The following is a 7,572-nucleotide window of genomic DNA, read 5'->3' on the forward strand; positions in this document are numbered from 1 at the left end:
GTCAGATATTGAATAGAGGTGATAGTGTCAGATATTGAATAGAGGTGATAGTGTCAGATATTGAATAGAGGTGATAGTGTCAGATATTGAATAGAGGTGCTGGTGTCAGATAATGAATAGAGGTGATAGTGTCAGATATTGAATAGAGGTGCTGGTGTCAGATAATGAATAGAGGTGCTGGTGTCAGATATTGAATAGAGGTGCTAGTGTCATATTGAATAGAGGTGCTAGTGTCATATTGAATAGAGGTGCTGGTGTCAGATAATGAATAGAGGTGATAGTGTCAGATATTGAATAGAGGTGCTGGTGTCAGATATTGAATAGAGGTGATAGTGTCAGATATTGAATAGAGGTGCTAGTGTCATATTGAATAGAGGTGATAGTGTCAGATATTGAATAGAGGTGCTAGTGTCAGATATTGAATAGAGGTGCTAGTGTCATATTGAATAGAGGTGCTAGTGTCATATTGAATAGAGGTGCTGGTGTCAGATATTGAATAGAGGTGCTAGTGTCATATTGAATAGAGGTGATAGTGTCAGATATTGAATAGAGGTGCTAGTGTCAGATATTGAATAGAGGTGCTAGTGTCATATTGAATAGAGGTGATAGTGTCAGATATTGAATAGAGGTGCTAGTGTCAGATATTGAATAGAGGTGATAGTGTCAGATATTGAATAGAGGTGCTAGTGTCAGATATTGAATAGAGGTGATAGTGTCAGATATTGAATAGAGGTGCTAGTGTCATATTGAATAGAGGTGCTGGTGTCAGATATTGAATAGAGGTGATAGTGTCAGATATTGAATAGAGGTGATAGTGTCAGATATTGAATAGAGGTGCTAGTGTCAGATATTGAATAGAGGTGCTGGTGTCAGATATTGAATAGAGGTGCTAGTGTCATATTGAATAGAGGTGATAGTGTCAGATATTGAATAGAGGTGCTAGTGTCATATTGAATAGAGGTGCTAGTGTCATATTGAATAGAGGTGCTGGTGTCAGATATTGAATAGAGGTGCTAGTGTCATATTGAATAGAGGTGATAGTGTCAGATATTGAATAGAGGTGCTAGTGTCAGATATTGAATAGAGGTGCTAGTGTCATATTGAATAGAGGTGATAGTGTCAGATATTGAATAGAGGTGCTAGTGTCAGATATTGAATAGAGGTGATAGTGTCAGATATTGAATAGAGGTGCTAGTGTCATATTGAATAGAGGTGCTGGTGTCAGATATTGAATAAAGGTGCTAGTGTCATATTGAATAGAGGTGATAGTGTCAGATATTGAATAGAGGTGCTAGTGTCAGATATTGAATAGAGGTGATGGTGTCAGATATTGAATAGAGGTGGTAGTGTCAGATATTGAATAGAGGTGATAGTGTCAGATATTGAATAGAGGTGCTGGTGTCAGATATTGAATAGAGGTGGTAGTGTCAGATATTGAATAGAGGTGATAGTGTCAGATATTGAATAGAGGTGCTAGTGTCAGATATTGAATAGAGGTGCTAGTGTCAGATATTGAATAGAGGTGATGGTGTCAGATATTGAATAGAGGTGATAGTGTCAGATATTGAATAGAGGTGATAGTGTCAGATATTGAATAGAGGTGCTAGTGTCAGATATTGAATAGAGGTGCTAGTGTCAGATATTGAATAGAGGTGCTAGTGTCAGATATTGAATAGAGGTGCTGGTGTCAGATATTGAATAGAGGTGCTAGTGTCAGATATTGAATAGAGGTGCTGGTGTCAGATATTGAATAGAGGTGCTGGTGTCAGATATTGAATAGAGATGCTAGTGTCAGATATTGAATAGAGGTGCTGGTGTCAGATATTGAATAGAGGTGCTGGTGTCAGATATTGAATAGAGGTGCTAGTGTCAGATATTGAATAGAGGTGCTAGTGTCAGATATTCAATAGATGTGCTGGTGTCAGATATTGAATAGAGGTGATGGTGTCAGATATTGAATAGAGGTGCTGGTGTCAGATATTGAATAGAGGTGCTGGTGTCAGATATTGAATAGAGGTGATGGTGTCAGATATTGAATAGAGGTGCTGGTGTCAGATATTGAATAGAGGTGCTGGTGTCAGATATTGAATAGAGGTGATAGTGTCAGATATTGAATAGAGGTGCTAGTGTCAGATATTGAATAGAGGTGCTGGTGTCAGATATTGAATAGAGGTGCTGGTGTCAGATATTGAATAGAGGTGATAGTGTCAGATATTGAATAGAGGTGCTAGTGTCAGATAATGAATAGAGGTGCTAGTGTCAGATATTGAATAGAGGTGCTAGTGTCAGATATTTAATAGAGGTGCCAGTGTCAGATATTGAATAGAGGTGCTAGTGTCAGATATTGAGTAGAGGTGCTGGTGTCAGATATTGAATAGAGGTGCAAGTGTCAGATATTGAATAGAGGTGATGGTGTTAGATATTGAATAGAGGTGATGGTGTGAGATATTGAATAGAGGTGCTGGTGTCAGATATTGAATAGGGGTGCAAGTGTCATATATTGAATAGAGGTGCTAGTGTCAGATATTGAATAGAGGTGCTGGTGTCAGATATTGAATAGAGGTGATAGTGTCAGATATTGAATAGAGGTGATGGTGTGAGATATTGAATAGAGGTGATGGTGTGAGATATTAAATAGAGGTGCTGGTGTCAGATATTGAATAGAGGTGATAGTGTCAGATATTGAATAGAGGTGCTAGTGTCAGATATTGAATAGAGGTGCTGGTGTCAGATATTGAATAGAGGTGCTAGTGTCAGATATTGAATAGAGGTGATAGTGTCAGATATTGAATAGAGGTGCTAGTGTCAGATATTGAATAGAGGTGCTGGTGTCAGATATTGAATAGAGGTGATGGTGTGAGATATTAAATAGAGGTGCTGGTGTCAGATATTGAATAGAGGTGCTGGTGTCAGATATTGAATAGAGGTGGTAGTGTCAGATATTGAATAGAGGTGCTGGTGTCAGATATTGAATAGAGGTGCTGGTGTCAGATATTGAATAGAGGTGATAGTGTCAGATATTGAATACAACCAAAAGGTTGTATTTGTCTCACTCAGTTGTGGTTTGATGTGTAAAAATGTAAACATATCTACAAATAGAGGACCATTAGGACAATTCAAGTTGATTCATCAATGACAAATATACTTCATATTAGTAGTCAATACTCACCAATAAGCCATCCGTCCTCAACAGCTCCCTCCTGTAGGCGGAGAGACAAACACTGTTCTGAAGAACGAACAAGTCGTACTTTCTACCTGGCCACCACATTCAGTCTTTTACACATAATATTACCTATCATCACCTTCACATTAAGAGTAGAAGCCTTCTCTGTTCACATAGTCTATCACCTTCACATTAAGAGTAGATGTCTTCTCTGTTCATATAGTCTATCACCTTCACATTAAGAGTAGAAACCTTCTCTGTTCACATAGTCTATCACCTTCACATTAAGAGTAGAAACTTTCTCTGTTCACATAGTCTATCACCTTCACATTAAGAGTAGAAACCTTCTCTGTTCACATAGTCTATCACCTTCACATTAAGAGTAGAAACCTTCTCTGTTCACATAGTCTATCACCTTCACATTCAGAGTAGATGTCTTCATTGTTCACATAGTCTATCACCTTCACATTAAGAGTACAAACCTTCTCTGTTCACATAGTCTATCACCTTCACATTAAGAGTAGATGTCTTCTCTGTTCATATAGTCTATCACCTTCACATTAAGAGTAGAAACCTTCTCTGTTCACATAGTCTATCACCTTCACATTAAGAGTAGAAACCTTCTCTGTTCACATAGTCTATCACCTTCACATTCAGAGTAGATGTCTTCTCTGTTCACATAGTCTATCACCTTCACATTAAGAGTAGAAACCTTCTCTGTTCACATAGTCTATCACCTTCACATTAAGAGTAGAAACCTTCTCTGTTCACATAGTCTATCACCTTCACATTAAGAGTAGATGTCTTCTCTGTTCACATAGTCTATCACCTTCACATTAAGAGTAGATGTCTTCTCTGTTCACATAGTCTATCACCTTCACATTAAGAGTAGAAACCTTCTCTGTTCACATAGTCTATCACCTTCACATTAAGAGTAGAAACCTTCTCTGTTCACATAGTCTATCACCTTCACATTAAGAGTAGAAACCTTCTCTGTTCACATAGTCTATCACCTTCACATTAAGAGTAGAAACCTTCTCTGTTCACATAGTCTATCACCTTCACATTAAGAGTAGAAACCTTCTCTGTTCACATAGTCTATCACCTTCACATTAAGAGTAGATGTCTTCTCTGTTCACATAGTCTATCACCTTCACATTAAGAGTAGAAACCTTCTCTGTTCATATAGCCTATCACCTTCACATTAAGAGTAGAAACTTTCTCTGTTCATATAGCCTATCACCTTCACATTAAGAGTAGAAACCTTCTCTGTTCACATAGTCTATCACCTTCACATTAAGAGTAGAAACCTTCTCTGTTCACATAGTCTATCACCTTCACATTAAGAGTAGAAACCTTCTCTGTTCACATAGTCTATCACCGTCACATTAAGAGTAGAAACCTTCTCTGTTCACATAGTCTATCACCTTCACATTAAGAGTAGAAACCTTCTCTGTTCACATAGTCTATCACCTTCACATTAAGAGTAGAAACCTTCTCTGTTCATATAGTCTATCACCGTCACATTAAGAGTAGAAACCTTCTCTGTTCACATAGTCTATCACCTTCACATTAAGAGTAGAAACCTTCTCTCTTCATATAGCCTAGTTGAACTCGTTTTTGGATGGTGCTCTTATGGTGATGTGGCTACTGTCTATTTCTCCATTCGTATTTGGGAACCCATTGATGGCAAAGAAACCCCTCTTAACCTGTTGCGTGTGTGAGATGCCTCTGGCTGAAAAGTTCCCCTTGCCGCCTCTACACTCTAACCACTAGGCTACCCTGCCGCCCAGTGTGTGAGATGCCTCTGGCTGAAAAGTTCCCCTTGCCGCCTCTACACTCTAACCACTAGGCTACCCTGCCGCATCTACACTCTAACCACTAGGCTACCCTGCCGCATCTACACTCTAACCACTAGGCTACCCTGCCGCCCAGTGTGTGAGATGCCTCTGGCTGAAAAGTTCCCCTTGCCGCCTCTACACTCTAACCACTAGGCTACCCTGCCGCCCAGTGTGTGAGATGCCTCTGGCTGAAAAGTTCCCCTTGCCGCCTCTACACTCTAACCACTAGGCTACCCTGCCGCCTCTACACTCTAACCACTAGGCTACCCTGCCGCCTCTACACTCTAACCACTAGGCTACCTACCTCCTCTACACTCTAAACACTAGGCTACCCTGCCTCCTCTACACTCTAACCACTAGGCTACCTGCCTCCTCTACACTCTAACCACTAGGCTACCTACCTCCTCTACACTCTAAACACTAGGCTACCCTGCCACCCTGCCACCTCTACACTCTAACCACTAGGCTACCCTGCCACCTCTACACTCTAACCACTAGGCTACCCTGCCGCCCAGTGTGTGAGATGCCTCTGGCTGAAAAGTTCCCCTTGCCGCCTCTACACTCTAACCACTAGGCTACCCTGCCGCCCAGTGTGTGAGATGCCTCTGGCTGAAAAGTTCCCCTTGCCGCCTCTACACTCTAACCACTAGGCTACCCTGCCGCCTCTACACTCTAACCACTAGGCTACCCTGCCGCCCAGTGTGTGAGATGCCTCTGGCTGAAAAGTTCCCCTTGCCGCCTCTACACTCTAACCACTAGGCTACCCTGCCGCCTCTACACTCTAACCACTAGGCTACCCTGCCACCTCTACACTCTAACCACTAGGCTACCCTGCCACCTCTACACTCTAACCACTAGGCTACCCTGCCGCCCAGTGTGTGAGATGCCTCTGGCTGAAAAGTTCCCCTTGCCGCCTCTACACTCTAACCACTAGGCTACCCTGCCGACCAGTGTGTGAGATGCCTCTGGCTGAAAAGTTCCCCTTGCCGCCTCTACACTCTAACCACTAGGCTACCCTGCCGCCTCTACACTCTAACCACTAGGCTACCCTGCCACCTCTACACTCTAACCACTAGGCTACCCTGCCACCTCTACACTCTAACCACTAGGCTACCCTGCCGCCCAGTGTGTGAGATGCCTCTGGCTGAAAAGTTCCCCTTGCCGCCTCTACACTCTAACCACTAGGCTACCCTGCCGCCCAGTGTGTGAGATGCCTCTGGCTGAAAAGTTCCCCTTGCCGCCTCTACACTCTAACCACTAGGCTACCCTGCCGCATCTACACTCTAACCACTAGGCTACCCTGCCGCATCTACACTCTAACCACTAGGCTACCCTGCCGCCCAGTGTGTGAGATGCCTCTGGCTGAAAAGTTCCCCTTGCCGCCTCTACACTCTAACCACTAGGCTACCCTGCCGCCCAGTGTGTGAGATGCCTCTGGCTGAAAAGTTCCCCTTGCCGCCTCTACACTCTAACCACTAGGCTACCCTGCCGCCTCTACACTCTAACCACTAGGCTACCCTGCCGCCTCTACACTCTAACCACTAGGCTACCTACCTCCTCTACACTCTAAACACTAGGCTACCCTGCCTCCTCTACACTCTAACCACTAGGCTACCTGCCTCCTCTACACTCTAACCACTAGGCTACCTACCTCCTCTACACTCTAAACACTAGGCTACCCTGCCACCCTGCCACCTCTACACTCTAACCACTAGGCTACCCTGCCACCTCTACACTCTAACCACTAGGCTACCCTGCCGCCCAGTGTGTGAGATGCCTCTGGCTGAAAAGTTCCCCTTGCCGCCTCTACACTCTAACCACTAGGCTACCCTGCCGCCCAGTGTGTGAGATGCCTCTGGCTGAAAAGTTCCCCTTGCCGCCTCTACACTCTAACCACTAGGCTACCCTGCCGCCTCTACACTCTAACCACTAGGCTACCCTGCCGCCCAGTGTGTGAGATGCCTCTGGCTGAAAAGTTCCCCTTGCCGCCTCTACACTCTAACCACTAGGCTACCCTGCCGCCTCTACACTCTAACCACTAGGCTACCCTGCCACCTCTACACTCTAACCACTAGGCTACCCTGCCACCTCTACACTCTAACCACTAGGCTACCCTGCCGCCCAGTGTGTGAGATGCCTCTGGCTGAAAAGTTCCCCTTGCCGCCTCTACACTCTAACCACTAGGCTACCCTGCCGACCAGTGTGTGAGATGCCTCTGGCTGAAAAGTTCCCCTTGCCGCCTCTACACTCTAACCACTAGGCTACCCTGCCGCCTCTACACTCTAACCACTAGGCTACCCTGCCACCTCTACACTCTAACCACTAGGCTACCCTGCCACCTCTACACTCTAACCACTAGGCTACCCTGCCGCCCAGTGTGTGAGATGCCTCTGGCTGAAAAGTTCCCCTTGCCGCCTCTACACTCTAACCACTAGGCTACCCTGCCGCCCAGTGTGTGAGATGCCTCTGGCTGAAAAGTTCCCCTTGCCGCCTCTACACTCTAACCACTAGGCTACCCTGCCGACCAGTGTGTGAGATGCCTCTGGCTGAAAAGTTCCCCTTGCCGCC

This window comes from Oncorhynchus mykiss, chromosome 10, assembly GCF_013265735.2.
Source record: "Oncorhynchus mykiss isolate Arlee chromosome 10, USDA_OmykA_1.1, whole genome shotgun sequence".
In the NCBI taxonomy this organism is placed as follows: Eukaryota; Metazoa; Chordata; class Actinopteri; order Salmoniformes; family Salmonidae; genus Oncorhynchus; species Oncorhynchus mykiss.